We start from the raw sequence: 8253 nt of genomic DNA, 5'->3' as shown, positions 1-8253 counted from the left end.
AATGGCATTGAAACACAACATATTATATTGAAATACTTAGGCAGATAATTATTTTTACAGCAATATATACAATTAAAATGAATTTTATTTTGTCTTTATTTCTGGATCTCTTTTATTATTTTGTATAGATTCATGTTTCTGGTTAGGCCATATTTCTTGGCCAGAGTTTTAACATTTCTTGTAGTGTGGGGTCTGATGGTAATTACTTATATCATTAATTTTGTCTGGAAAGATCTTTATTTCTTCTTCATTCTTCTTAAATTAAGATGCTTTATTTTTAGAGCAGTTTTAGGGTCACAGAAAAATTAAGCAAAAAAATATAGTTTCCAAACCCCCACCCCAATTCTCTGCTATCAACATCTCACAACAGAGTGGTATTATTTGTTACCATCTACACTGACACATTGTTAACAACCCAAATCCAAAGTTTACATTAGGGTTTACCCTGGGTGTTGTACATTCTCTGAGTTTGGATAAATGTATAATGACATGTATCTATCATTGAAGTTTCATACAGAATAATTTTACTGCCCTAAAAATCCGTACTCTATCTATTCATCCCTCCTTTTTTAACCCTTGGCCATGATTATTTTTTTTTTTTTACTGTCTCTAGAGTTTGCCTTTTCAAAAATTCATATAATTGGAATCATGCAGTACCTAGCCTTTTCAGATTGGCTTTTTTCACTTAGTAATATGCATTTGAGTTTCCTCCATGTCTTTCCATGACTTGATATTTCTTTTTAGTGCTGAATAATTTTCATTTCTCTGGATATACCATAGCTAATTTATCTACTCACATACTGAAGGACATCTTGGTTGCTTCCAAATTTTGGCAATTATAAATAAAGCTGCTGCAAATATTCATGTGCAAATTTTCATATGGCCTTAAGTTCTCAACATTTTTGGGTGAATGCCAGAAAACACATTGCTGGATGATATGGCAAGACTATGTTTAGTTTTATAAGAAACTGCCAAGCTGTCTTTGAAAATAGCTGTACCATTTTTCATTCTAATCAGCAATGAATGAGAGTTCCTATTCTACATACTTGCTAGCATTTGGCATTATCAGTGTTCTTGTATTTTAGCCATTCTGATGGGTATGCAGTGTTATCTCATTGTTTAAATTTGTAATTCCCCTATGACATATGATGTGGAACATCTTTTCATATGCTTACTTGTCGTGTATGTGTGTGTGCGTGTGTGTGTGTGTGTGTGTGTATTCTTTGGTGAGGTATCAGGATTATGCCCATTTTAAACTGGGTTCCTCATTTTCTTATTTTTGAGTTCTAAGTGTTCTTTGTGTATTTTGGATAACAGTCCTTTGTCAAACGTCTTTTAAAAATATTTTCTCCTACTCTGTGGCTTGCCTTCTGATTTTTTTTTTTTTGCATTGTCTTTTGCAGAGCAAAAATTTTCCATTTTAATGAAGCTCAGCTTCTCAGTTATTTCTTTCATAGATCATGCCTTTGGTGGATCTAAAAACTCATCACTATAACAGTTGTCATCTAGATTTCTCCTATGTTATTTTCTAGGAGTTTTATAGTTTTATGTTTTACATTTAGATCTGTGGTCCATTTTTAGTCAGTTTTTGTGAAGGATGTAAGGTCCAGATCCAGACCTTTTTTTTGCATGTGGATGTCCAGTTGTTTCAGCATCATTTGTGAAAAAGACTACCTTTTCTCCATTCTATTGCCTTCGCTCCATGGTCAAAGTTCAGTAGATCAGTCGACTATATTTATGTGGATTGATCTCTGGGCTCTCAATTCTGTTCCATTGATCTGTATGTCTATTCTTTCACCAATACCACACTGGCTTGATTACTGTAGCTTTTTATTAAGTCATGAAGTTTAATATTTCAGTCTTCTTCTTGCTCTTTCCTTCATTATTGAGTAGGCTATTCTAAGTCTTTTGCTTCTCTATGTAAACTTTAGAAACAGCTTGATGATACCCACAAAATAACTTGCTGGGATTTTTATTGAGATTGCATTGAATTGTGATCCAGAAAATAGAGAGTCCATTTAGAGTGTTGGTAAGTTTTGTAGAAGAAATGATAACTAACTTGAGATTTAAAGGAAGAGCAAGAGCTAGACAGATAAACAAAGAGGGATGGAATGTGTGTTTTAGGCTCAGTGCAGCATGTGTGCCATGCATTTTTGCATTATTAAGGCAGATAAAATGCATTCTCACTTTCACACACTTGGTGACATTTCCAAGTCATTGGCCATGCAAATTGGGGTGACCTGAGCTGTGGGTACTGCTCTGAGATGTTTCAAAGCCTTTTTTTTATAAATGTCTGGGTACCCCTAATGCTCTACTATACCCAAGTTTACCAGGAGATTTGGGTAGGAATGGGGTTGATGGGCTTCACCATTTATAAGAGCAGGGGTGCTGATAAAAAGTAAAGCTTTGAAAGCTCTGAGTCCTGCACCTGCTCATGGTCATCATTAACCAGCTTTACTTGAAGTACACATCAGATGGAATATCAGTCTGGCTGTAATTCTCAGGAAGCTCTGTTATTTGGGTACATGAAACTTCACTGTACACTTGCAGATGTGTTGTTTCCTTGTGGCATAAGTAAATGCATCTGTGAGGTGCACCACTGCCAAAAAAAAAAATCATTCCCACTTTCAGTAAACTTATACTGTACCTTAGGAAATGAGATTTGAGAACCTAAATTAAAAATTAAGCTGCAGACCCTAGGACCGTGAAATAACAACAATAATACTTGTAAGAAAAATATCTTGAGTCAGGACATTGTGATTGGGAATAGTTGAGCTTTTCAGTAGTTCTCCAGCAGCCTAAAAATGAGGCTCATATCAAAAATAGTGTAATAATGATAATTACAAGAATGAAAATCTACATTTTTTTAAAGAATGAAAGTCTATGTTTTTGGTAAGATTTCTCTGCATAGAGAATGTACTAGTTCAAGACACCTTAATTTATCTAGCTGCATTTAAGGTGCATAGTAAATAATTTCAACTACTGTAAATAATTAGTACTAAAGCTAGGAGAAAAATGAATAGATATAAAAACCTGGATATGAGCAGATGTGCAGGTTGTGTGTGGGGAGGAAATGTCTTGTTTTTAAAATGTATTATTTAAACAAAAACTGGCAGAGATGGAATAATCTTAAGATTCCTCTTTTGCATCTAAAATTTATGGGAAAGTTCAGAATTATTACCAAGGAAAGGGATAAGAACATAGAAAGTGGGAGGGTGAGAGAGATAGAGACAGAGAGAGATGAATGTTAGCTTTAATAGAAGTGTGAGGAAGACTCTATAAGAGAGGCACTATAAATAGAAAACACATGTTGGAATATTCTGGAGAAAACACTTTGAAAGCAAGAGAAATGTATGTTAGGCTGAAGCTGAAAGGGGAGAGAAGCATATTGTGCTTTAAGTTACATTGATAAATATGTAGGGAAAGAATGAAACTTTGAGTGAAAGAAAAGAAAATTTTACAAAACAGAAAGGCATAGATAGCATGAAAGAACTTAGAGTTATTTTTTTATTGCTAACAATTTCGGACTTGGTATATGTTTATATGTAAAGTGTTGATTAAAACTAATAACTCTATCTAACATGTAGAAAAAAATTATTTTCATAGTTAACAAAACTGTTACTGTTTTAAAACTAGTTTAACAAAAAAATAAAACTACTTTAGAAAGAAGATACAAAACCTTTTCAATAAAAATGTTGTAGGGATAAATGAGATGTCACTGCAGCAATTTTTTAATAAAAATCTGTGAGGATTAAATGCGATAATATACTGAAAGTACTATGAGCATGTTATACGAAACAAAACAACACTATATAAATTCAGTGTGTTCTTATTATGATAGGATTTTCCTTACCAGCTAATTATTGAATCTTTAGTGTACACATTGAAAAATAGAAGGAAACATTTATAGAACATGGGTGCAAAGATTTTTATACAATTATTTAAATAAGTTTTATATTATTTAATATTTAATAAATTAATTTATATAAATTATGTTATATATTTATTTTTACTTACAAGTAATGTTGGGTTGAGACAAGTAAATATAGCATTAGAAGGAGAATTGGAGTATTATAATAATTTTGTTCAGGTATAAATTCATCAGTCTACTATTTATCAATAATCAAAACACTCCATTGCCAATTTTAAGGAAGATCTTTGTTTACCAGAAGTGAAACATGCTTTATTGACTTAATGCTGAGGTATGTTACAAAGTGCATACTATAAATTTAAAATGACAGGCCTACAATCTATTATTAAGTATGCATATTTATGCAATGTGAAAGCATGCTATCATGTAAGGATCAAAATAGAATATGTAGAGATAAACTTTATTAAGTCGTTTGTACCTTTTATGAGTATAGACATAAAATGAAGTGTGGTCAATAAATCTCATTGTCAGTGCAACATAAATTTGAGACAAAACATGACCCTTGTCCAAAAACAATACATACAAAAAAGTATTAACAATATTAGAAAAGTATAAAAGTATTATGAGTGGGCAGTGTCAGTCTGAGTTGCTATTATTTATTATATTTAAATCAACGTCACTTAATTCCACTTCTCTTAGTTTTTAAATGTAGGATTATAGATATTGTGACATTTTTCATCAGTAATGAAGATAATTGTTATTCTTAGAACTGTGACACATTTCTACATTTAGTCTCTAAGCTGCAATTTAGTTGTGATTTTTGTATCATCCTTGCCCTTACTAATAAAATGATTTATGAAAGGGTTAAAAAAGCAACACCGTCTTTTCAAAAGTGGCCTCAGCTTCTCATCGGAAGTAAATTAGATCCTCTTTGGACTGGAACACTCTTGTAATAATTTGACAAATAACACCTTTGTGACCTGACAGTTTTGTTGTTGTAGCTTTTAAGAGAGGTGGGGGAGGGGCAGTGGGAGAAGGAGAGAGAGAAGAATCTTAAGCAGGTTTCATGCCTAGTGCGGAGCCTGAGGCTGGGCTGGATCTCACAACTCTGAGATCATGACCTGAGCCAAAATCAAGAGTTAGATGCTTAACCAATTGAATCACCCAGGCACCCCAAGTGACCTGACAGTCTTAAGTAAAGCTATTAACATTGCGTTGAGCCTAACTCAGGTAGTATTTTATTCTGAGGTCTAAAGGTCACTAACAACTATCTTCTGATAGATAGTAAAAGGTCGCAGTGAAGTGTACTAGGACAATCCCAGCCCTCACCCCCCCCTCCTTTCCCAAGATAACATTTAATATCCCAGATGTCTGTAACTACCTGAGATGTGACAATAAAAGAAACCTCCTATGACATGCGTCCAGGAAGTGCAGCAGATCAGGGCTGAGTATGGGCTTTGGAAGTTGACTGCAAAGATTTGAAGCCTAGCCACACAGTGTTAGGGGAAGTTGGTTAACCTTCCTATGTTTTGGGTTCCTGATTCTAAATGTGGATAATCTTAGGGTTGCTGTGAGCAATGGTAGGTAGTTGTAGGGGCTCTAGGTCCTTCTGCACTGCTAGAACCAGCTTTATTTACCTTGTTAAAGGTACCAGCAGCTGCCAAGAGAACTCCCCAGAAGCCTGAGTACTTTAAGACCCCTGCCAGAGTCCTGCTTCCCAGGAACACCAAGAAGCAAGAAGCAAAGGTGACTGGAACCTAGTGAGAAAGAGATCAAGAATAGCAAATAAGGTCAACTCCACTCAATACAACTTTAAAGATCTCCCTTGTACCTATCTATCTTTCTCATGTTTTTACTGTTTTGTGAGTGACTATTTCCTTTACTCGTCACAAACCCATGTTCATAATTAGGTTCAAGATTTGCCTCCTTTAAGAAATCTGTTTTGACTAGTCTGTTATTTGTATATATAATTTTAATGTATGATTTCTGTTATATGCTAAGTGATTTTCAAATGCCATAACTCCTATTCTTAAATATAGAAGCATATATTCTTTTTTTTTTTAAAGATTTTATTTATTTGAGAGAGAGAATGAGATAGAGAGATAGAGAGCACGAGAGGGAAGAGGGTCAGAGGGAGAAGCAGACTCCCTGCCGAGCAAGGAGCCCGATGCGGGACTCGATCCTGGGACTCCAGGATCATGACCTGAGCCGAAGGCAGTCGCTTAACCAACTGAGCCACCCAGGCACCCTAGAAGCTTATATTCTTAAATAAGAAATCTGGCTTCAACAAGATTTTAAATCCTCTAGGGATAAAATCTGTGCTTTTCCTGTTTATGCTCAAGCTCAGGATAATGTGTTGCTCAGATGTAAAAAAAACTCAAGGGTTTGTTAAATAATGCTATGCAATTTTTACCATCAACCACTAAAAAGGAGGTATTATATTTTCATTCCCTGTACCCCTTGTTTGCATTCTTTCCTGGACTTTACATCAATGTGTATTTTCCCTAAGAGAATTTTGTCTGTGCGTTCTGAAGCCAATGAACACCTGATTCCCTACAATTGCTTATGTTTCTTTGGGAAAATATAATTTGTACTGATATTTTATCAGCATATTTTTAGTGTGGAAAAGAAATATTCTGAAGAGTGGAACTTCGATCTACAATATTTTACTTGACATCAACATGTTTATAGGAAAGGAGCATTTTTTAAAAAAAAATTAAATATTATTTATCACATTATTTAAGGAATTTTACAAAAACATTTTCATTATAACACTTAATAATAGATTTCACTTGGGCTTCGTATAGATTATTTGAAATCTTTTGTCCATATACTCAGTTGTCAATTCATGCAGCTATATTTAAATGAAAATTTGTGGTTGGAGGGAGAACCAGAGTTCTTCTACAGCTGTTGCAAGCCCTCAGCTGTTTGCACTTTTCTATTCCTTTCTATCCAGAGAAAAAGAATGAGCTGCTCTTGGGTCCGAGAGAGAGTATCTCTATTTTACATTTCATTATGTGGGCTATTTTTTAGCAGAGGAGTTAAATGCTAGCTGCCTGACTTTTCTGCACTGGACTAAGATAATTATTGGTATTCTGCAGCTGTTCAAAGAGCATTTTTGTAGGCAAAGTATGAAGAGTTGTAGATTTCCATTATTTTGTCAACAATCTGTGATCAAATAAGATCATGTGCATAAGGATTTAAAGCACAAGAAATGGAAACACAGAATTCTGTTTCCTAGTCATATTGAAATATCAAACAAAAAACAAAGTTCATCATTCATTGAGCATATCATAAATCTTTGAGCTATTTTGCTGCAAATCTAAAATTTTAAGAGATATATTTTTTATCATTCCTTTATCTGGACAAATGGAAACTGCCAATTTATCTAAAATATGACACACTAAAGTCCTGAGATAATATTTCCTCATTAAAAGAAGCATAATTTTTAAAATAAAAAGTTCTTGAAACTAAGAATATTCTTTTAAAAATAAGAATAATTTTTGGAATTTTCAAAGCTTACTAGGCTTTTAGAAATATGCAAGATTGTCCTTTTAGAAATATGCAAGAATTTAGAAATATGCAAGAATATGCAAGAGCTCTATTCAATCAATCCAAATGATAAAGAGTAGAAGGATCTAAGGTTAGAAAATAGTGTGGAGCCAGATTTTGAGGGTCCTCATATGCAAGCTTGGATAGTGGAAGCTTATCCTCTCATCTGCAGTGATGCTGGGAAGGTTCTGCAGCAGAAGAGTAGCAGTGGGGAATAAAAGGCAGAATGTTAGGAAAATTTTAATGTTGAAAATGTGCAAGAGAATTCAAGTTGGAAGGAAATGCCCAAGACTAACGTCATATTTGGAAATAAATGCAACAATTGACAAGTCTAAATAGCTCCTTTTAGGAATAGTTCTCCTCTCTTGGCTTCCACGACACTGAGATTTTTCTGGTTCCAAACCTACCCTGTCTATGTGTTTCTCACTGTGTGACGCCCCACCCCCGTCATGTGAATGTTACACACTTCTTACCTGGTTCTCTGCCCTCCTTCCTTCCCCTCCCTGCATGTTTTCTCTCTCCTTCCCCTTCCTATCCCTCCCCCTCCCTCTCTCAGTATATCTATATCCATATGTGTACCTATATCTGTATTTATATCTTCATTTCTATCATTTATTTCTGTCTGAATTATTTGCCAGTAATATGTCTCCAAGTATCAGCTCTATATGAATGACTACTCAATAGATAGCTCCTGAGAAATGCACTTTTGTGGTCTTTCAAATTATAAATTGCAATTCCCCAAATCAAAATGTAGAATACCAGTAATCAATTAGCTCTCTTGAAAAGGTAACAACTCCAGGGCACCTGGGTGGCTTAATCAGTTAAGGTCA

The 8253-nt window shown here is 34.4% G+C and overlaps 1 pseudogene; it reads left to right on the top strand.

Moving 5' to 3' along the window:
• The first annotated feature begins 2264 nt into the window (after positions 1–2264).
• Positions 2265–2448, top strand: LOC141374377 (ATP synthase F(0) complex subunit j, mitochondrial pseudogene; annotated as a pseudogene).
• The last annotated feature ends 5805 nt before the right edge of the window (positions 2449–8253 follow it).

The sequence above is a fragment of the Callorhinus ursinus genome, unplaced genomic scaffold, assembly GCF_003265705.2.
Source record: "Callorhinus ursinus isolate GAN/ISIS: 27379988/994484 unplaced genomic scaffold, GSC_fseal_2.0 scaffold17, whole genome shotgun sequence".
In the NCBI taxonomy this organism is placed as follows: Eukaryota; Metazoa; Chordata; class Mammalia; order Carnivora; family Otariidae; genus Callorhinus; species Callorhinus ursinus.
This window is presented reverse-complemented; position numbering and strand designations above follow the sequence as displayed.